At 38.5% G+C, this 24,455-nt stretch overlaps 1 protein-coding gene across 1 annotated transcript in view; it reads right to left on the bottom strand.

Annotated features, from left to right (window-relative positions):
* The window catches only part of CACNA2D3 (calcium voltage-gated channel auxiliary subunit alpha2delta 3), an 828,400-nt gene that overhangs the window by 797,020 nt on the left and 6,925 nt on the right, over positions 1–24,455 (bottom strand). The window contains exons 2-3 of the mRNA XM_030569375.1: positions 17,332–17,413; positions 13,820–13,895 (exon numbers count right to left, since the gene is read on the bottom strand). The gene's annotated coding sequence lies outside the window, so the exon portion shown is untranslated. The remainder of the gene's footprint in view (positions 1–13,819; positions 13,896–17,331; positions 17,414–24,455) is intronic.

Genomic DNA, 24,455 nt, shown 5'->3' with positions numbered 1-24,455 from the left:
GAAGAAATTTTTCACAGCCCTGAGTAAAGTAGCTAGGTTGACCTAAATTTTAGGTGTAGACCAGGAATTAGATTTTTTTTTTTAAAAAACACAAGTCTGACAAAAATAGTTCACCAACATGTCAGGAAATGGCTCTCTTCTTCATATAGGAATGTAGAAATCTGTACAATTTAAGTAAATAGTTTGAGAATACTGTAATTATACCATCATCTCAGCAATGCAATAATTAAAGTTCATGTCAGTACTTCCACTATAAAATCTCCCTATTTTCAGAGGTTGTGACTTTCCATTTAAAATGTTCTCTGGTGTGAAATACATAAAGCAAGTCAAGAAGGGAAAGAGGTTAATTTTTTTTCTAAATGCCTCTGAAATTTTTTTAGACCAACACGGACAAGTTATTTGTGTGGTTTCTATCAATTTTCTACTGGCATCTAAAGGAAGAAAGTCTGAGTTTTAAGTTTAGGCAAGAGAAGGAGGAGGACCAGTAGTTCTATTTCTCAGGCAAGGATTAGTAACATGAATGACAAGCTTTAAGGAGAGGCCTTCTCCAAAATAAGATCATGTTAACAGAATGGTTTCCAATATCAGGGTGGTGGTGAATGGGATGGGGCTTGAAAAATATTCCTCCTTCCCACTTTCTAGAAAGTTACCTAAGTGATCCAGCATGCACAAAATTCTGCACAGGCCACTCTCCTTGGAGAGATAAAGGAAAGTTGTTAGAGTAGGAAGAAGAAGAAAAAAAAAGAGGATATCGGACATAAGCTCACCAGGAAAGGGAGGGGCATGAGTAAAAGCTGGCCCTTACTTTGCAAGAATTTAACTGAAATAGACAACTGCCTTAGAGGTGTTAAATCACAGCTCTTCTGATGGAGCTGATCTGCTGCATTAAACTTTTTTTTTTTTTTGGAAGAGGGCAGAAGGAAAAACGTATTTAAGCAAAGCCCTTACAAATTATATTGTTTTATTACACACATTTTACATTTCAGAAGTCTTCATGGTCATCCAGCTGATTTTGCTCACTTTTCATTCTTTAAGACTTGTGTAACTGGTAAAGAAAAATATATGTACTTCTGAATTTCAAACATGTTTTAAAGGTGACTTGTAACTCCAGCTAGTTCCACCGTGCAATCCAAATGAGGTTTTATTTTATTTTCAAGTCTGGGTTAATCTTGAGTTATTTGCAATTACTTAGAATTTAGTGCTGTGCAATGCTCATCCCTTCATGTGTGTCCAATTAGAAGGGACTTTAGAAGATATTAAGGGAAGCTGCAGTTGCCTGATACTTTGCATGATATAATGATGCTCAGAGTTTCATCGTGATTGTGTCTTATTCCTCTTTTCAAATTCTACTGAAAACACAAACTGACATATAGGAAAATGAATACAAATAAAGCTTCATATGTAGCAAAAATATTTCATTACGTAAAATATGTGTAAGTAGTGCAGTTTGAAAATAAAGCAGAGTATATTATTCAGCTCCAAAAATTTCTAAAATTATGAGATAGCTCATAAACAGTCTCATTATATAAATCCAGATTCCTTCATAATATCCAAGATAAAAGCTGAAACTGACAGAACCTATTTGTGGCTAAGCAGCAGTCTCTGCACTCACATATCTGAAGTTCATGTTAGTTCTACAAAAATGCTTTGTTCCTAATCTTTTGAGCTGTTCTCCATTAGCCATGCGATGCTTCCTCTTGTATAATTTGAGAGGGTTGAAAAGGCAAACAGAAAAAGTTTATATATGGATAACAGGAAATATAACTGAAGTATTATTCAGATAGTCAGAGGAGGCTGAATAACTATACAATCTCTTTTAAGAAAATTCTAATAGTTTATAAATTTAATACAGAGAATACATTATAAATGATTGTACCACACAGAGCATAAACACCTTATTCTATAATGCCAGAAATTATTTCCTGAACAAAATGCAAGATGAATCTAGTAAATTTGATATGCTTTTTCTAGTTTTATACAATAATTTGAAGATACTGTTTTTTCAATCAGTTATACTTTATAGATTCATGGTTTCTATATTCAGAGGAATAATGAGTAGATATTTCATTTGCAATGAATACTCTCTAGTTTGTTGTTTACCAACAGCACATATTGAATAGAGAGTTTTAATGAGTAATTCTAGTATTAGATGTTTTCACCTTTATTGGAAACCAGTATTTCCGAGTCTCGTAGAGTGATTTGCAGACTTTAAATTAAGGGGAGATTTTATTAAAAATGCCTATTGTAAGCAGGAATAATCTCTCCCTGCATTGCTAGCTATACTCCAATCATTTCATTTTGTTCTTATGCCTCAGTAGAACCCTCCATAAAGTTACATGCCCCTGTGCATCAAGTTTCAGGATATATGTATTTATATTTCAAACCACATGGTCAAAAATATTGTATGTTATGCCTGGAAAGTCAAAACATTCTCAGAAAAACAAAGTGCTGCTTCCAGTTATGAGTCCATATTCTGCTCTCAGTTACATATATAGCACCACACTGAAATCAACAAGATTATCTGAGAGCAGAATGCAGACCAAGGTTCTAAGTAGCATAAACATCAATACTACAGGGATCAGTGCTTTAGAAATGCTTAAACTAGTCACTGTGAATGTGTATATTAGTGCCTAATCTATTAATACTTCAGACACAACTGAGTGATTTATATTAAAGTATATGTAAACCTGCAATTAGCCACAAGACTAGTATTGCTTTCAAATTACCACATGTATGTAGAATGAATTAGTTATCTTGATTCCTTAGTATTTGGAATATTTATGGAGTATTCCATGCATGTCAGTCTTTTGAATGTGTTTATTGGCTCTTTAAACTAATCAAATTGTGGACTTGTAGTTACAAGAAACAGCCAAGTAGTTGCATAAAATAAATACAAGCTACCACAAACAATGGATATGTGCATATGATGCTCATTATACAACACCACTTTCAACAGATTCAGTAGCTGGTAAAAGATAAAGTTCTGACTGTCATCATATAAGATTTGTACAAAATATACAGTGATTTTACAAATAAGATAACCTGAACCATATGCTTTCTTTTCACGTTCAGTATACTGTATAGTTGTCTCAATGGCCAAGGTTACCACTGTGGGCAAAATCCTAGTTCAAATGGCCTGAGTCAGTCCTTGACCTGGACAGTGGTGCTTAAATTAAAATCAACAAAAAGCAGAGTTAATAAACATATTCCTTCCCTATACTCCGGCAGGCACTAAGTTGCTTTGAGACATGGCAGAATGTTTTTTCCTTAAATCCCAAGCTCTATTGCAGTCTTCCTTCCTGTTTGTCCCTTTTTGTACTTGGGCTCACCCTCATTAGCTACAGCAGCTGGGGCATGTCACCCCTACCTGAGATTTTTCACAGCTAAGCCAGGGTGGATCTGATTTTGCTGTCTGCAGGCAGGGAGGATTCTCAACAATGCTTTAGGTTCTTTTCTATCAGCCCCTTGTCCAGAGTTTCATAACTGATTCTGCAAGTGGGTTTTGGAGTTTGTTTTTTGCCACTGTCTAGAACTGCAAACATTAGTTTTCCAGTCCATTATCACCTAAATATTTATTTAGGTCTATTTACCAAATGTCTATAACATACTTTACAAACAATTTTGAATTTAGCTTCACAACACTTTTGAAGTAGGTAAATAGCATTACATCCCCATTTATAGAGAGGAGAGTGAAAAAAAGATTAAAGGTAAAATTTTCTAAAGCAGCTAATTGATTTAAGAGTCTAAGTCTCATTGACTTAAGTGTATAAGTGGCTTTTGAAAATAGGACTTAGGCGCTTCTGAAAATTCAGGATGAGTATATAGGAGTTTTAGGTTTTCATTGAGTGAGTTTAGTGCTCATGAAATAAGCCAGATCAATAACACTTATTAATCTAGTCCTCTGTTTAGTCCCAGAACTGATAAAATTAGGCAAGGACAAAGAAGGTAAGGTCTTTGGTGGGGATTCTGGAGGAGAGTATTTTGAAGCGCTGTGAAAAATCATAGCTCATCAATTGAAGGAATTTGTCCTCTAATAATCAATAATGTATGCAATCTGGGGTTGGAGGTCCTTCTGTATCCCCTCCTGGACACCCAGATGGCATAGGCAGCCAGAAATATCTTCTGCCCTGTTTGGATAGCCAAAAAGCTGCACCCCTTTATTATAAAATATTTATCATATGGTAGTGCCAAGAGGTTGCATTCATCATCATCATCCTTTTATGCTGGGGACTGTACAAACTCAGAAGCAGGCACAGGCTAGCAGATGCATATCTGACTAATACAAGGTCAGACAATGTTCACCACCTTCATGCTCAACTTAGTGTAATGTGCTCTACCTAGGAATGGAAGTGATGGCCTTGAAGAAATTCCAGATGGCACGACATGCAGCCGCTCATCATTGAGACAACATGAGGCATAGAAAATACCTCATTTTTCAATTCTATGCATTACACTGGTTACTGGTGTAATGCTGGACCAATCCAAATTCTTATTCTTAACCTTCATCTTCAAGTCCCTAAACAGGATGAGTTTCAATTATCCAAGAGCCTGCCTCTCTGGGGCTGTGACCTGACAATAGTGCACTGCTTGGGCACTCCAGATTTGACAGTGCCAAAGGTGAAATATGTATGAGCAGGGGATTTTCAGCAGTAGGCTCAACTATGGAACTCATCTGCAAGCTGTTACTTTAACAATGGATTTCCAACCTCCAGATCACAATTTAAGACCCATTCTTAACACTAAAACTTCACAAAGATAGCTGAAAGATTCCTAAACATCAAAAACCCACATCCACTTTCTCAACCTACCACCAGGCAAAGAAAAGAACATAGCCTACAAACTAACTGTATGTTTAAAAAATTCTGGTAGCATTCAAATATAGTGAAATATATACCCAGATAGGTTACATACATAAAGCTTCCCCACACTGCCCTGGCACAGTGTCTAATCCTTATTCAGGAAAGAGCATGCTAGGCGCAAGAGGGAAGTCATGTTTCTTTCATCCCTTTTTAATCCTTGTCCTGTCTATAGCGATCACCAGTAAGGGTCTAATACTCATGTGTGGAAGTTGGTATTCTGATGTGAACATCTGTCCACTGGGCATTGAACTGAGACTTCTGTCACACAGGCCACACCACTGAAAAATGTGAGAATAATTTTTAGTAACTACCAGACTGAACTAGATTTGAACCAGTAAATTATAGAAGAAATATAATATATTTAGTGATCATATAGCCTAAAAAATAAAGAGGCTCACCTATTCAGCAACACTCCAATGGATACACTCTCTCGATCTTGAGATATTGTATCTCATCACAAGTCCACTTTATGTTCCTTCAGGCAGTTCTGATCTGGGTGCCAAGGTTTTCATCCAGATCAATTTGATCTAATATTTTCAGTAAGATTTTGAGTTTAAGCTTAAACTTAGCTATTTGTGGTGTTTGCAATATCTACAGGCATCTACTATTCAGAGTTTTAAAGACTGACAATAAAATTATTCCAGTTTCTTTAGTGCAGCCTTGCAAAATTCAACTTGCCAATTCATCCAGGGCAAGTAATTTTTTTTGACAGGTGAATAAAATATACTTTTTTCATTATATTTGTTATATTAATAGGAAGGTGAGAAAAATTAATACCTGGGCTGGTAAATTTATGAGAACTGAAAAAAAAATCTACATTGGTATATACCTTAGACATCTATGACTTTATTGTAAGTAGTTTTAGAGCCAAATTATATCCTTAATTATATCCTTAAATACCTACTACATAACTCCTAAATGTGCAGGAGATTAAGACTATCATGATAGCTAGTAGTCATTTTCAAATTAATCTAATATTATACTATCTTTCAAGTAGCATGAATCTTCACATCCCCTGCATTTTAATGAAGGTTCTTCAAAAGTGGGCATGATTTTGCAGTAAATTAAGATTAAGAAAATGCTTAGTCACTAAACATAGTGACATCTGAGAGCATATTTAGAGAACATAATTTGAACTGACCTTGGAAGGAATCATTTACATTCCTCATGTGCATAACCAGTGAGGAGCTATCTATATGCAGTTTCACACCTCATGAACTTTTGCCCATTATCCATCTAAATCAGAGATCCAAATACAAAATCTGGCACTCGGGACATCATGTGGATTTCTGACATTCCTTGGAAAATGTATGGTCCTGAAAGCAATGGTTAGATTATAATGATTCGCAAATGTAGAGTTTTTTTGGTTTTTAGCCAGGAAGCATAAAAATAATAGGGGCAATCATCATTTTGCCTAACTGTTTCAAAATATCTCATTTAACAGAGCACAACAGCATGGAAACTGCTTATACAAAATATGAGAAGGGACTGCAGTGTTTCCTGGCATCTGGCATGTTCCTCAGTGAAGTACAGGGCTTTTCACATGCAGGACTTTCAGTTGTGGCATGCCACCTAGGCTCTGCTATGCTACAATCAGGGGTTCTCAAACTGTGGGTCGAGACCGCAAAGTGGGCTGCAACCCCATTTTAATGGGGTCACCAGGGTTGAGACCCAGGGCTGAAGCTGAAGCCCGAGCTCCACCCCCAACCGGGGCAGTGGGACTTGGGCTTTGGCCTCCTCTCCCCGCACCCCGGGACAGCAGGGTTTGGGCCCTCCTCCTGTGGTCATGTAGTAACTTTGTTGTCCGAAGGGGGTCACAGTGCAATGAAGTTTGAGAACCCCTGGTCTAGCTGGCATGACAATTCACTGATTTTCATGAAAATGTACTGATATGCCAATGTGTGACATGCCTTTCATTTCATATGCCATGCAGATATGCAACCCCTAATGTGAAATGTTGCAATGCAAATTTTTCAAGTCACATTAGACTGTGCTGCTGGGCTATAGTACTTTTGCAATTTAAAAAGTCATAATTAGCATTTGAGATTAGAGGACAAATGTTGGCCAAGCTGTTCAGAAGCTGTGTTTTAACAGGGGATTGTTTGCTGCTGTATTTTTCCCCCCTTGCATAGTACTAGTTTACCATTGCTACAGTGGTCTATATATGTCCAGTAGATAAACCGATATGATTTTTTGCTGGATTCGACCATCAGAACAGGGCAGACTCAGACATGTACATTGTGACCTGGATATAGCCAGAATTACATCTGTAACACTGATTGTGTTTGGCAGTGTGATGAAACTGAAGTAAAGTGGCAGAATACACTATATTTTCCACAGACAGAAACAAAGTATTTTGGAAAAAACAACAGGAGTACTTGTGGCACCTTAGAGGCTTACAAATTTATCCTCACACCTTCTATGGGTCATCTTGATTATCACTTCAAAAGTTTTTTTTCCTCCTGCTGATGATAGTTCATCTCAATTGATTGGCCTCTTACAGTTGGCATGTCTACTTCCACCTTTTCATGTTCTCTGTATGTATAAATATCTTCTTGCTGTATGTTCCAGTCTGTGCATCTGATGAAGTGGGGCATAGTCCACAAAAGCTTATGCTCAAACAAATTTGTAAGTCTCTAAGGTGCCAGAAGTACTCCTGTTCTTTTTGCAGATACAGACTAATACGGCTGCTCCTCTGAAAAGTATTTTGAGTATATTATTTAAGCATATTTTTAAGCATATTTTTTTACACCTCTAGCCACAAATGTTGTGTTTCCAGACACAAACAGCACCATTTACAAGGCCAGAGAGCATGTCCCTTACACACACGTTGGATGAGGGGTGGGAGAATGAGCAAGGACCCTCTCCTCCTCTCTTGTTCAAGGGCCTGCCAGAGGCTGCTTCCTTGCTGCACTCCCAGTGGCATCTAGCAATCTAAAGGAAACAGTGAGGACAGGCCCTGGTCACTTTACAGGGCATGCTGACTGCACTGGGGGAGCAAACTTTACCTTATTAAAGGCATCTCAGTTTCACAGCTACCTGTACCACAAAATGTAAATATATTAGTTTTAAACACACAGAAGAAAAATCTTTTCCATGTAAACTTGCAGCAAAATAAAAAACTATGTAAACATGCTATGAACACTGTTAAAGTTTCTATCTAGCCAAACTTCTCAGTCAAATAATTAATGCTATTTTTCTAATGCTCGCAAGTATGTACAAATAGATAAATAATGTAGGGTATGTCTACACTGCTGTTTGACACCCGCAGTTGGTCCATGGCAGCTGACTCAGGCTCATGGGGCTGGGGCTAAGGGCTATTTAATTGCAGTGTAGATGTTCAAGCTCAGGCTGGGCTCTGGGACCCTACAAGGTGGGAAGGTCCCTTAGCTCAGGCTGCAGCTGGAGCCCGAAAATCTACACCACAATTAAACAGATCCTTAGCCTGAGTCAGCTGGCACGGGCCAGCTATGTGTGTCTGACTGCAATGTAGACATACCCAGTCTGAGAGGGACTCCAATTAGGGTTTCAGATTTCCCAGGACTCCTCCTATCCCCATAACTACAAGGGTCTTGAGACTCTTCAGTGTTGCCGTTTCTCAAGGTTCATCATAAAATCATGTTATACTTAGGTTTTGGGGGTGAGGGAAAGGGTTTAAGCCCCACCTTCTTGGAGACATGAGTTACATGAGATCTCAGCTTTCATTTTTAAAAGAAAAAAGAGTAAGGCTATGTCACACAGGGGTGTGAATTAGCCACCCGAGTGAGATAACTTATGCCCACTTAAGCGCCTGTGTGGACAGCAGTATGTCAGCAGGAGAGCTTCTCCCGCCACTCATTGGGTCTGGAGTAGTTAAGCCAAAAGGAGAGCTCTCTACCTTCAGCTTAGAGCGGCTACACGCAAGAGTTTACAGTGGTCATAGCCTCCATTTCTAGCCCTCTGGGTTGTGGAGAAAAGCTTGAAATTGGGCCCCTTGGTCTGTTTAAATGGAGGGATATTTTAACTATTCAGGCTAGGTATAGAAATCTGATCCTTGCTGGTTTTAAATTAATGTCAAAGTTTTCAAGTAATAAAGTCAAACATATTGGGAAATATTCACTGCTGGTTCAGTAGAGTACAACTCCACAGCCATCAATGGAATTGCCAACCCATCAGAAGTGAATATAGTCAACTATATTTAGCTGTGAAATTAAGGTCCTTTCAGTTTTACTGGAGGAAGAAAAGCCCGATGGTGAAGTCCTCCACAAGGCTACATGTGGCAGGCTCAAAGGCACTCAAGAATACATTCTAGAAGGAGGGTGAAGAGAACTGCAAACTGCTAGATTCATTTTAAAAAATGCAATGATGCTGCAAACCATACTATATTGTCACTTGAGAATTTTTTTCTCCCAAGAAAATAACTTAAATTAGTTGCCGGGTAAGGCCACTGATCATTATGTATTAAAGCTAAGTCACGTGAATTTCAACAGATAGACTAATTAGAGACGAAATTATTTGCAGTCTAACAGGGTCAGAAGCAGATCTTTTGCAAAGGATGGTCAGTTGATATTTGCAGGATAAACCCATCTCTCACTGTTAACAAGTAACAAGAGAACTGAAAGGCCTCTATTTAAAAATACACACGAAGGCATAAATGCAAGAGTAAGTAGAAACCTGGTTTGCAATAAACATGGTGGCAAATACAAAGTAATGCAAAGGTATTCTGCACAGGGTTGTGCTGCCATACATGCAATAAAAGCTTCCCTCCTCTTCCCCCCCATCCCCTCCCAAAAAGTGCATCACTCAGAACAAAATTTTAACGACCACACACCTAGGACATAAAGCTGTGATGATGATCCAGAAACAAAAGTTCTTGACCGATGTCTTAAAATGACAAAGCAAATTATTGCATCATACTGCTTTGTGAGCCTGGAAATAAATATTTAATTAGCAAAACCTTACCTTCCTCCCTCAACCCATTTAGCACTGGGCCTCTCTATCCTTCCATCTGGTCTAGCCACTATTGTTGAAATCATCATCTCCTATATTATTTTTAATAAATAAATGTTGATTTCTCTGTAGGGTTAGCAAATGTAGGTCAGGTGGACTGACTTTTTACCTATTTCCATGCACTTCCATTTGGGCTAGTACCTTTGCATATACAGGTCTGTCGCATCTTAGGCGCATTTAACGTGCACGATTTCAGCTTTACGCGGTCGGCAAAAACAAGAAAAAAACAAACAAAAAAGAGAAAAATAATTTAAATACTGTTTCTGTAGTGCGGGTGATTCCGACCACCATTACACTCAATGTAATTTTGACTATATGCTTTTTTCGCTTTAGGTGCTGGCTGCGGAACATAACCCCAGCGTAAGATAAGACAGACCTGTACACAGACCATACTACTTTGTCTATGAGATTTACAACTACTTTGTACAACTACTTACAACGGATTGTTTTTAAAGGAAAACTCAAAATAAAATATGCAAATCAAAGCAACACAGTTGCAGTTCATGGCAAGGATAAAGTTCTTTTCCATCACAAAACCAGTACAATACACAGATATGCCACAGTGCAAGCTTCCACATTACTTTGCCAGCATGCCTTAGTCCTCATCTAGATGTGTCTATCGTAGGGTAATTCAATCTCCATGCCGAATTAGTCCCTAGTGTCTCTGCTAAGGTGACCCAGTCACTGTGCCCATTCTGAAGGGGACTTGGCAATGTAGACAGTTTGGACACCTGCCTCCTAAGAGAAGGGCTGAAACCACCAACTCACTTCTTATATGATAGTCTAGTAAACAGGTATTTACCCTGGGCTAGAGTCTGAACAGCTAAGTAGCGACAAGCTCTATCTCCATTTTACTTATTAAATTTTCTATTAATTTGGCACACAGCAGCAGAACTAGCAATCCATTCTTTTCTGCTATTTCATCTATTGTTCCAACCCTAAAACACACCCAACATCTTTTTTTTCCATGTAGCCTTCTTTCTTTTGTAAAATTGGATCTCCTTAAGGCTTTATAAAGTTTTGACAATAAACCTGTAGATCTTTTGATACTATTTGAAATTCTATTACAATAAGTTGTCTATATATTTTTTGTTATAATTGTGGGTCAGCAGAGATAGGTTGTACAGTAAAAAGGATAAAGTGGTGTATTTAGAGAACGTGTATCTTTATACTTTTCCCAGGAGATACTCTCTGTCATATCCCCCCACTTTCCCTGCCACATTCTCCGAAGGTATAGTTTGAAAAAGCTGGTTTGTTTGCTGTCCGTTGGTATAACCTACTTCTTACGGACACATTTGATCCCAGATTTTGAACACATCTTACAACTAGATGACAGCACACATCCTGCTCTTCATATTATAAATTGTGGTATCACTAAGATTAACATCTAAGTAGACACTAATAAACACTCCAGTCCAAATCAATGTGTGTTTGTTTTTCAGATACATAGAATAATTCTTACACATCCATACAGCATTACTTCTGTACTAACATTGTACACTATTAACACGTAATATTGCAAAATAAATAAAGTATAGCATACAATGTACATTTAACAAATTGTGAAAGAATTAGTTATTGATAGGATTGGAGGCAAAGTAAATTAGAAAAGCAAACATTTTCTTCTCATAAAGAGGGGCAATAAGGTACTGAATTATCAATAAAAAGCAATGTTAGCAGTCTAATATACATATACACACACACACACACACACACACACACACACACACACATCCTAAATCAGTGGTCTGGAGCCCCATGGGAGGCCGTGAGCAGGTTTCAGCGGTCTGCCAAAATAAACCAGAGAGGAGAGCTGGCGTTAAGACTCGCTGGGGCCCAGGGCAGAAAGCTGAAGCCTGAGCTCTGCGGCCCGTGGCTGAAGTCAAAGCCTGACCCCACTGCCCAGGGCTGACGCTGTAACTCGAGCCTCCAAATCCCGCCACTATCTGAAGCCGAAGTCCAAGCAACTTAGCTTCGTGGGGCCCCCAGGCAATTGCCCCGCTTGCTACCCCTTAGTGCCAGTCCTGGCTTTTAATCTACTGGTTATGCAGTTGTGGTACAAGTGGGCAGTGGAGTTTTTATAGCATGTTGGTGGGCCTCAAAAGAAAAAGGTTGAGAACTCCTGCCCTAAACCATCAGCGAAAATAATTTTGAAAAATAAGATCTTTTAAGTTTAAAAGGCTGTAAACAAAACCTCCTATTCCTACACAATATTCATTGCACTGACTGCCACTTTTTTTTTTTTTTTGCTTTAGTTGAATCTGTCTTCCCCTCATTGGAGCAGTGAATGAATCAAGCCTAAGAGTTTGAAAGGATATTTATTCCTCAGTAAGTGTAAAACCCATGGTATGCTATAAAGCCCAGTAACTCTCAGCTGTGTTCAAGTTTATGATGTTATTTAAAAATGAATAATTTATCAAACATTTCCCATAACTTAAATTTTATAACTCTCCTACCAATTTCATGCCAAAATCTTTACTTTATATCTGTTGTTCTCCATCCCCTCTCAATCCTTTCTAGTGGAATGAGGAACAGTCCATATTAGGGTGTATTTTACTTCAAAAAAACAGATGACTGAAGTTAATACTTGGCAATTTTTAGGTCAGTGAAAACTGTTCAATTTGATTGGTGAAGAGCTATACAAAATTAAGTAGAGGAACAAGAACATGCCAATAAATATATTTTTTCCTAACATGTTGACTGAAAACAATGTATAAAGGCATAAATTTATAGCAGTAAGGGTAATTCACTATTGGAAAAACTTACCCAAGGTTGCACTGGATTCTTTATTACTGGTAATTTTTAAATCAATATTGAACTCTTAAATTTAATTTAAAAGGAATTTAGGGAAGTCCTATGGCCTATGTTATAGAGCCTGGACTAGATGATCACAATGGTCCCTTCTGGCCTTGGAATCTATGAAGATATTGTGCACAGTATAAGTGCCAGGGACAGTGGAACTGGAGTGGCAGCCAGGTCTAGCGCCACTGCAATGGAAATATTGTGGGGGGTCTGCCCCAATTTGAACTTTTACACACATGAAGAGATAGAGCAGTCACCACAGGGCCCAGGATCCAGCAGGAATTTCCAAGACCTCCCTTTTCAGCCTGGAGCTGGCTGTCCCATCCACCCCACCAAGTCTCAGTACCTCCTCTTCCTCCCTCCACCTCCCACTACGTAAGTGCACATACAACAGTCTTCATAGGCCCTGAACCAATTAGTGTATTGTATGTGCATACTCTGAATATTCCTACCTAGCGTGTGAAATTTGGCAGGTCTGTGGACAGACTGTGCACTTGGCTGGTCTCCCAGCATAAATCAGATCACCATGAGGACTGCCAGCAGTACCACCTGTAGCCAGGGATAACCCATGTGTAAAACCTCTATAATGGTTATAGCCCTTCAGAGGATCTGTACCTCCAGAGGACCTGTCAATGCTGGAGTGATTCTCCTGTGGCCAATTAGACTGGTTTTAGAGTCACTTTTCACTGACGGCATGGTGCAGACAGACTACAGTGTAGGTGAGGGCCAAGGTATTTTCAGTGATGGTCCCAATGCTCTGAACACCCTACTGGAAAAAATCAGAATGCGCTTCAGTCTGATCACTTTCAGAGTCCAATGCAAAAAACCAGCCAACCAAAAGCCAACTACAAAATAATGTTCCCACAATGAAAGAAGTTAATAGAGCACTCTCACCTACATCTACTAGCAGCTACATTCAAAGGCAGGGGTAGAACCCATTTTGCTATTGAGTTGACAATAGAAGTTCCTAAGATAAAATGGGCATGTAGGCTTTTTCCAAGTATTAAGCAATATATAAAGAGGTATCAAAAAGTCTTCTTTTTAGAAGAAGTTACAGTGTATACCTTCCATGTAAATTTTGTGCAATTATTCAATATGTAGGACATTATGAATAGTGTAGCACTTTTACTGCTATGCAATGACATCCATGAATAAAAATGCTGACTAACCTGCAGCGATTGTACAGGAACTTGCTGCTGTTGCAATCCAACCTTCCTCAACAATTTATACTGCAAGCTGATGAAGCTGAAACATTGAGGAAGAAACAAATGGAGATAAGTAAAAACTGGCAGCCAAATTTGCTCTGCTTTCAGAAATCAACACATTAAAAAAACAAACAAACCACGCTATCTGCTACCACAATTTCTTACAACAAGACCACTATTGGAACAGCAAGAATTTGGAAGTACTGTACATTAAACACATCTAGGGGAAAAGCCACTCAAATAGTAATAAAATCCAAAGCCCTTTTTGCAAGCTAATATTTTGAACAAGCCTAGCTACTTGCAGTACACGTATTTTACAGTACTTTATGATTTTTTTATATGTGGCCTCATTAGAAATAAGTTTAGGCTCTACATCAGCTGCAGTTATTTCAGAAAGTTGTGTCAATGTCAATGATGCATTCAGTGAAATCAAGTTGCAGAAGTTTGCTTTATAACATACTTTTAACACATTCTAGATTTCTGAAGCTTTTCAAATTTTGGAACCTACTTTGAATGACTAATGCCTTCTCATGGCCCACCTGCCCTCTTGACTACCAGAGTCTGGGCCAGAGCCAGTGCATGGAGTTAAGCCAGTTTGCACCACTCAAGGATCACACCAACCCTTGATTCCACACCTTTTTTGTGGCAAGTGCTTGTTTACATTTTAAAAAAATCATTTGGCTCAGTTTTAAAGGAGAGAAGATTAAAGTCAATTTGACTTAATGTGTTCGGTAACATCTGCTTATGTTCTTTACATGCTACATAAATACTTTTGCTAGGTACAGGATCCTAGGTATAAGCAAAGACCAAGGAAGACAATATAAACAAGTGAATTCATGAAGCTCAACAGAGTCATGGTGGTGGAATTCAAACCCAGATTATATATTTGTCTTGAGATGAAAGCAAAATTTGGGGCTTGTCTTCACCTACAGAGCTGCTATAGCACCTGAGTGAAGATGCCACTATGTTGACAGAAGAGCTTCTTCTATTGGTGCAGTTAATCCATCTCTGTAAGAGGTAGTACCTATGTCGACGGGAGTAGCTCTCCCATTGAAATAGTGCTGTCTACCCCGGGGGTTCCATTGGTATAACTATGTTGCTCAGTGGGGTGGATTTTTCACACCTCTGAACAATGTGGTTATACTGATACAAGTCTGTAGTGTAGATCTGGCCTTAGATAAAGTCACGCGTATTTCTGAGAGCTTGTCTTCTGATGTGAATATCATTTCAGTCTTGTAATCATTTTTGTTAGCCACCTTTTAGATGTTTGGCATTAGAGATGCAGAACATTAAAGTGAAAAAAATCTCCTCTCCTTCTGCAGTACTCAGAAGTACATGAAGCTACAGAAGCAAGTAAGGAAAGGGAAATTTCTCTCACTGATTCAGGATTGGTTTCTATGACAGCTGAGCTACAAAGTTCCATGAACATTATATTCCAAAAGTCAAGAGAATACTTTCTGAATACAATGTTGGTATGCTATCAGAAACTTTATTCAATAGTATATGGAGGAAAAAATATAAAACCCTCTCTTACAACAACAACATGATACATTTTATGATCACAAAGTTCCTTGTGTGTTGTCCAAATCAGTCTCTTAGACTGTGAGCCCCTCAAGGCCAGAGACATTGTATTCTGTGTTTTATACTGACCCAAAAACATGATCAGTGATGAAAAAAAAATCATCCCCTCGCAAAACTGGTTGTCCATTTTTTAAATGGAATGTTTACTTATGTTTGTTAAATGATGTATAATTTAAAAGCACATCTAAGAACTCCGTCTTTATACTGATATTCATATTCAGTAAATTAGTCTAATATTTGAATTGAAACAAAAGGACAGATTATGAAGATTCTCTAACTACAGGAGGGGGTCCATATATTATTGATGTTTTCTAACTTATCAGAATAAGTTTTGGAAATGAATAAATCCAAACTTCTCTCTCCGATTTCATTATATTAAATGTCAAAACTTCAGCTGGGAGCTAGTGCGGATAAGCATTTAGCATTTAGTCTGGATTCCTGTTATCTATTTCTGGTTCTTCCCCTGATTCACTGTGAGCAAATCATTTCATTGCTTTGTGACTCATTTACCCATCTTTAAAATGAGAATGAAATTTGTAACAACTCTGTCTTATAAGTCTTACAAAAATCATGTCACCAAAGGTTCTTGAGCAAGAGGTGTTATATAAATAACTAAATTTATTTTTAAAAATAGTGCTTCTAATATGGGAAAATACTTCAAAAGTGCTAAATTTTGTGCTGCCCATGTATTCACGGCTATGTTTCTTCAAACTATGGCTGACTTTCAAAAACTCTGCTTCAGAAGAAACCCAAATGAATTCGGGGGTTGGGAGAAGAGGGTGTGTATGCCTAGGACAGTATTTGTATTGCGAATGCAAATATATACATATATTGCCAGAAATCCTAACTGAGTGACTGTCTGAATGGCAGGTTTTTGTTTTCTTGTTAATTCATTCAGCTGTCCATTTGTTTCTGCTCATGTCCTGCACAAAAGTGTGTGAGACAGATTAATAAAAAAATGATATAAAGGTACATCTGAAGCAATGATAATGAGATGTGAGAGAGTTTGCAGGGAGACTACACACTGAGTGAAGCCCATCTGTTTTAAACATTTTTAAATACTGAGCCATTTCAGCTGTTCCAAATGTTAGGCATAATTTAAAATATAAAGAATTAAAAGAGGGAGGTTTGTCATCTGCAGGTAGATATGCACAGTGTGGTGTCCATCACCTTTAAAAATTGAACTGGAAAGGCACAGCAGTGGAACAACAAGGAAGCAGACATGATGTTTGTGCTAAATGTTATGCCCAGTAGGTCATAGCTCAATATGGATATATCTATACAGCAGTTAGACACTACAGCGTCTCTCATATAAAGGGCACAGGTGCAGATTATACTAAGAACTAACAATTATGCTCTCACATGCCTATTCATGGCATGTAGAGAAAACAATGTTTTGTGATCCAGTCATTGAAGTTTCCCACGGAGCCCTAATGGCATCACCAATTGTGCATTGACTGCTGTCTCTTGTGTCTGTCAGTAGATGTTTAAAGCACATACTGGGTGCTCTATGGGAAGAATGATAAATATGCTAAGATGAAAATGACATTTTCTTCTAGGAATATTGATTGAGCAAAGTTATAGGATCTCTGGATCAGGGCTCTGTAGTTGAGGTACTGAGGGGGAAAAGACAGTGGGACTTTTCAAATTTGTCACTCCATAGTGTGTCTACTTCTGCTTTGACACAACACAGGAGTAGGAATGCCTCAAAGATAAATATATCATCCTGGACTTGATGTAAATAATTCTAAGCTCACCACAATCCAACTAGAAAATGGATAGAGATAACTCAATCAAGTTTCCTAAGATCTCAGATCTTTAAGCCAGGTTTTATTAGATGAGTGCATTATGTATAATTTAGTACTAAATAGCATTCAGAAGTGTAATATACGCACACATTCCCTCCTCATTCAATATGCTTCCACATGCATTTTCTGAAAAAAATCTTCTTTCCTGTGCTATGTAGTGTGGAGACACCTAGTGGAAAAAAAAATAAAGTAGAACAAAAGCTGGGAACTAATTTACTCAAGGTAACGTAAGATAGCTCAAACTTTTAGTAAGAGGAATTATATAAATCTTCATTAGTGTTGCCATTGCTCCTTATCTCAGCCAGCGTAGAGCACCACTGAATTTAATTTCTCCCTAGTTACTGGTTGTGGGATTGAGAAAGTCTTGTTTGACAATCTTTACAACTAATGCTTTAAAAAAAGCTGGAGTCCCTGGTTAAAGACTTGCTATTTAAACCTCTCCAAAGCAATTTCTTTACCACACTACCTTTCTCATGTTTTATTACTCTAAAAATAGACAAAAGACCATATTCAACTGAATAACATTTAAACTTGACATATGATTCTACCTTCTGGTATTTTTAATCTTCACATCTCTTAACAGTTCTACATTTTGAGATAAAGGCAGCATTTTGAATTAGATTGTCAGTTCTGCTTTTATCCTGCTTTCTTTAATATCTACAGTATTGTAGAGAAAAATGATTTAACTAGAAAAATGTGTATACTATAACCTGAGGGACTAGAGGGAGGGGCATTTTAAGAGAAAAAGTATTGAACAGGTACAAAAGTCATAGGCTTGGTTTAAAAAGGGATGAGGAGAGAGAAGGCATATTTATTTTAAAATTTAAAAAAAAAAATTTAAATCAGAGTTTCTTTCCAAACATCTTTCATGGCAGTTGTTAATGACATAAATATATCCAGCGAATGATGGCATCCTGAATGAAAATATTTGTACAGATGCACAAATAAAATACAACCTCCCCCCCAAAAAAAACACACACACAAACCACGGTAAGAAACATGTTTAAATCTGCATGTCTCCACAAAGAGACTTTACACAATTACAAGCATTTGTTTCTAAATGAACAATTGCTATTCACAAAAAATGAGGTGAGAATTACAACCCAAGTTTTCCTGTGCTACACGCTCTCCTGCTTCTGAGGTCTGCTCAGCCCAGGGAAGGTACACCATGAGGGAGCTGGTTATGACCCCACCAACCCTAGCCTTGGCGTGGTACCGCATAGACATATAGGAACATATACCAGCTGAAAATCAGTGGGGCAGAGCTGTGCCTTACCCCTCATGTGAGGGCAGAAGAAGTGTCCAGGGTAGGAACCTGTTCTGCCTCCCCACCATGAGGGGAATTCTCTGATGGCCTGTGAATCTGGCTCCTTTGCACCACTTGAACAATACAAAAGAGCCAGATCAGAAGTGATAATCTGTTACTTAGTAAATATTAAAAGACACTGATACCCCAGAAGGTGGTAGATAATGGCTACTTGTAACGTGTGTCATGGTATAATTCCCCACTCTAAACCTTAGCGTCCAACAGATGGGGTACCAGCATGAATTCCTCTAAGCTCAATTACCAGCTTAGAACCTGTAGCGCTGCCACCAACCAGGAATTCAGTGCCTGGTACACTCTGGTCCCCCCAAAACCTTGCCCGGGGACCCCCAAGACCCAGACCCTCTGGATCTTAACACAAGGAAAGTAAACTCTTTCCCTCACCGTTGCCTCTCCCAGGCTTCCCCTCCCGGGGTAACCCTGGAAGATCACTGTGATTCAAACTCCCTGAATCTTAAAACAGAGAGGAAAATGCACCTTCCCCCCTTCCCCCCCTTCTCTCTTCCCTCCCAGATTCTCCCTGAAAGACATAGTAATCCTAACACAGAGAGAAAGTAACCTTTCTCTCCCCCTTCCCTCCTTTCTCCCCACCAATTCCCTGGTGAATCCAGACCCCGTCCCCTGGGATCTCACACCAGAATTAAAAAAAAACCAGTCAGGTTCTTAAACAAGAAACTTTTAACTAAAGAGAGAAAAACAGTAAAAATTATCTTTGTAAATTTAAAATGGAATAGGTACAGGGTCTTTCAACTATAGACACTGGGAATACCCTCCCAGCCTAAGTATTCAAGTACAAATTAAAATCCTTTCAGCAAAATATAAATTTGAACTCCTTCCAGCCAAATACACATTTGAACTCCTCCCAGCCATATACACATTTGAAAATAAAGAAAACAACCATAAGCCTAACTCGTTTTATCTACCTAGTACTTACTATTCTGAACTTATAAGAACCTGTATCAGGGAGATTGGGGAGAAACCTGGTTGCATATCTGGTCCCTCTGAGCCCCTAGAGTGAACAACAACCAAAATCTAACAGCACACACAAAAACTTCCCTCCCTCAAGATTTGAAAGTATCCTGTCCTCTGATTGGTCCTCTGGTCAGGTGACAGCCAGGCTCACTGTTCTTGTTAACCCTTTCCAGGCAAAAGAGATATGAAGCACTTTTGTTCTATTAACTCTTACTTATCTGTTTATGACAATATGTAATTATTAGAATAAATTCATGGTCTTAATCACAAAATTAAGTTGGTCCAATAAAAGATTTAATTTGAGAGAGAGACAAGGTAAGTGAGGTAAAGTGAGTGCCTTTGGAAATGATCGATGGGCATGTACAAGTTGCTGGCTGAAAAAGTATTTCTCTCAAAAAACAACTAAATTAATTCGAGGTTTTCCATAAAAAGTGTTATTTTGTTTCACTGGGAAAAAACTGTCTGCTTAACTTTTTTACCAAATCACTAGAAAAAGGATGGAGGGGAATAGTGTTTTCCCCCTTGGCAAAGTGAAATTTTTCAAGTTTTGGTGAAAAGTGACGCATTTCAACTAAAATCAACATTTCCTGCCAGAAAGTTAGTTTTGGTCAAAAAGACATTTTGACAGTAACATTTTTTTACCACAGTAAACGCCTTGGTCTTCACAGTGGTTTTCTAAACCTCCTCGTTTCCATTTGCAGTTCCTCTGCCCCCCTTCTTGAATACATAGGGCTTTTTTTTAATTCTTAAAGATACTTGTGCATAATCTGAAAATCCCTATACCCAGCAATAGCAATGGAAATTCTTGCAGATTCTACCCTTTATAGTGGGCCAGGTTGAAAATGCAGTTATTGGTTCTGTGCTTCTGTCACATATGGTAAGTGTTACCTAACCAACTCGTAGGCTCATATTAGTTTACTTTTTCCGTTGTCGTGAGCCTAGGTCGGGCTGCTAGTGACCTAATTAACCTAGTAACTTTTTAGGGAACATAAGGAAGATTAACATATGAACTTGAAACTACATTTTACTTAACTATTTTCCTGACTATTGCAATACTTGCTATTTAAGGAAGACCCTCTCTGTACACTTAAGTAAAATGTCATCCTACAGCTCAAAAAAAAAGTGAGTGCCTAAGCACAAAAGGAAAGCAGGGCCGCCCAGAAGATTCAGGGGGCCTGGGGTCTTCGGCTGCGGGAGGGTCCTTCCGCTCCGGGATGGAAAGACCTCCCCACCGCTGAAGACTCGGAGTGGAATAAGCTCCGGGGGCCCGGGCCTCGTGGGAGTTTTCCAGAGCGAGTGAAGGACCCCGCTCCAGGGGCCCCGAAAAACTCTCATGGGGGCTCCTACGGGGCCTGGGGCAAATTGCCCCACTTGCCGCCCCTCCCGCCCCCCCGGGCAGCCCTGAAGGAAAGTTCCAGACAAACAGTTCATTGTCACCATCTGATCTTGTGGAGATGTTTGAAAAGCAGGTTGGAATCATTATCTGTGCAACTCCATTCACACAACTACTACTTTAAACAACTGAAGGGTCGACTATCAAATTGTTCCCATTTTGGGAGGTCCATTCAGTGAGAAGTTAAAATGGTTGACCTAAAAACAAAACGTGCTGTCTATGGTAAGGGAGGGACAAGTGAACTAACCAGCTACACATGCTTTATTTCCTTGGCCTGATCATTTCAATTCAGTCTCCAAGAGAGAATCAGAAATAGGACTGCTTCTAAACTTGAGATATTTCCATAGTTCTCTTTTGCTTCCTCAACCATACAAAGGTGAAACGTCAGAGGACTCATTAAGGGAGGTCTAAAATACTGTAAATACTATTAGCTCTTTACAAGATTTTTACCACTATTTAATACAGTGAGAGACATCATTCAACAGTTAGGTTTCTTCGATAGCCCTGAAAATTTGCAAAATTGAAAGTATTTCATGATCCATTTTTTAAAATAGTAAATTGCTAACAGAAATACCTCCGAATTGTTGTTTTCAGCAGACTTCTTAAGATGCTGGTACTAAGATCTGACAACGGATCACTTCCTGGCAGAAGATCATAGTTGTATGTTTGGAATCCAGAAGCAAGTTAGAAGCTTAATAATAGTTAATAAGAGATTAACTGAACTGCATTACCTGTAGGAGAGGAACCAAACTCCATCTCAAATGATCTCCAGCAAACTGTCAAGAGGACTCATCTAGCTAAATACAGTGTGTGATCCCAGCCTCTGGCAATGGCCTGGCACCATTCAAAATCTTCTAACAATGGGTGCCATTAAACTAAATAAAAATACACAGACTGCCCTGTGGTTGCTCAAGTTTAACACATTATTTCATAGGTAATGCCAAATGGGAGTAAAATTAATCTTTGTGCAGAGGGACTGAAGAGGTGCATAGGTGTTCTGTTTTGTGCTGGGCGCCATCACAAGGATACAATAGATTAGTTAATGCCACCTATTGTACCATTTCTCAAGTAACCTTTCATGGATGGGTCATGCACACGACAGTGAGGAGGAGTAGGGCTAGAACCTGAGCTGGTGTAACTCAGCGCTGCTCCACTAAAGTCACTTAGTACAGCCTCACATTTTCGTAAATACAAAATACCATACAATAGAACACACATCATTATTATTAAGATTAAAACATAAAATAAAAATAAAATAAAACCTCACTCACTCCACAGGAACACCTGCTCCTGTCCTGCAGGACTAAATCTGGCTTCCTAGTTCAGGGTTTGTGACTTGTCACATGGAGATGCAGGACCATTCACTCAAATTTGGCCCTGGCAGCCCCTCCGCACCCCCATCATCATGACACAGAAGGGTGGCCTTGGCAAACCAGGGTCACAATGCTGCTCATTGTGTCAGATCACAATCCCTGGAGCAGGGAACTGGACAGGACTCGCTGACATGGGGCAAGTGCAGGGGAGACTCTCTCTCTGCAACTCCACCCACCTTCCAAGGGCAGGAACCAATCTATGGAGAGGAAATCCATAAAACAAAACAAGAAATTCCTGAAAAATGAAATGAAGTTATAAATAGGAATTTCACAGGTCTCTATGAATTGGCATAGATGCATTGATTTCAAATACTGATTTACATCAGCTGAGGGACCTAGTCCAATACACTCAAATACATTCTATAAGGGAGCAATCTTTAAAAAATATAGGGCTTCCTGAATTTGCTGAGCTCTACTTAAAAGCACCAAAAGGTTTCAGGTGTATAAATTTTAATTTGTGTAAGTCTGAAAAAGCCAGACAGATTTAAATCCTAATGTATCCATTTTTCTCATTGGTGGCCTGACAGAACAAAGGATTTAAGAGGAGTATTTTATCAATATCCCATGAAAAACTGGTCCTCTCTCCTTCAGTCAGTGCAGGTAATCACATATACAGTAAAACACTGAAATAGGCATTCAGAATAAAATCATTTTACAGGAAATATGCAAAATCTTATTGTGCATGACTAAAATTCAGCAGATTACACTAGCACTGCAGCTTTACAGCTGGTTCTCTAGACACCCATTATATTTTGTGAGCTGTTTGTACTGTAGCTTTTGATATTCTTAAAGGATTGACGGCATCCATTTCCTTTCAAATAAGACTGTTTTCAATTTAGCAGCATTCACCAACCTGCAAATCAGTGTCTGCGAGACACTCTTAAGAATATCACTTTCAGACGATGGATGTTTTGCAGGTGGTTTTGCAGAGAACCATGAAATGCAGCTGCTACAAAACCTTTGATGAGACAGAAGTAGAACAACATCAAAAAGTGTGCTGCCTTTTGAGCAAATACATGAAAGTGCAAAACTAGCTGACAGTGTCACATCATGGAATTCATTTTAGCTAGCAGACAGAAACTAAGAGGAAAGAAAGATTTGTGTTCATAGCTTGGAATTTAGGCTGCAGAGGGTAAACAGAGAAATATTTTTTAAAACCCCTATTATTTCACATTTTTGTAGGCTGAAAATGGAAACTAATCCTTTCAAGGGGGATTTATGGAAATCCTGATGTCACAAGCCACAAAACTGACTTCTATAAAATTTCTCAATGCTTTATATTTTTCAAGACAGTAGTTTGGCCAAAATTAATTTTTTCATGGGGACTTTTTTATTACAACTTTAAAGACTTGCTCAAAATCTGAACATTCAAGTTTAAAACAATGGGCAAATGGCAGCACACTATAGTTAAAGTTACAAAACATCTCTCATTTATTATATGCTGTTTTCACTCAGGTTTTCACCTTTAGCTTGAAACATTGTATGCTTGGTCTCTGTACGAAGACTCCAGCAGTTGGTTTAAATTTCAGCAAAAAGTTCTTCAACTAATTTTGGTCTTCTCTGCACTATAAAAAGAATTGTGTAAGAAGTTTAAATGTGATTGCTGATCAATCACAAATGGGTTTAGTCTAATTTCTGTGCATGCAGCCACACCATGTTATAACCAGCACTAAAAATAATAAATAGCAAAATTATTAAAAAAAAAATCTCTCTACCCTATTTAGATACAGCTCATTTTGTTTAACTTAAGTCTAGCTCAGTCCTGTCCACACACAGGCTCAACTAAACTTTTCTGACAACATGACAGATAACTAAGCTTAACCACTACTGTTCAGCTCAGTCAATGGACTTAAGCACCTGATTCAGGTTAGGCGTGTGTTTAAGAGTCCTTCCTGAACAGGGATACTTTCCTGAATCAAGACATAAATGCTTTCAATAGGGATAGAATTATTTACATGTGTAAAGTTAGGCATTTGTTTAAGTGCTTTACTCAACTGGGACCATAGCCTTTTGCCCATACCAAATGTCAGCTATATTTCAGCCATTATTTTTGGGAGATCATTTGGGGAGAAAAAATGGCTGCAACTTTTTACGTTTATTTTGTTTACATTGCGATAAGTATATTTTTCCCCAACTCAAAACCAGGAAT

The sequence above is a fragment of the Gopherus evgoodei genome, chromosome 7 (genome assembly GCF_007399415.2).
Source record: "Gopherus evgoodei ecotype Sinaloan lineage chromosome 7, rGopEvg1_v1.p, whole genome shotgun sequence".
Lineage (NCBI taxonomy): Eukaryota > Metazoa > Chordata > Testudines > Testudinidae > Gopherus > Gopherus evgoodei.
The sequence above is the reverse complement of the archived record's forward strand: the minus strand, read 5'-3'. Positions and strand labels throughout refer to the sequence as shown.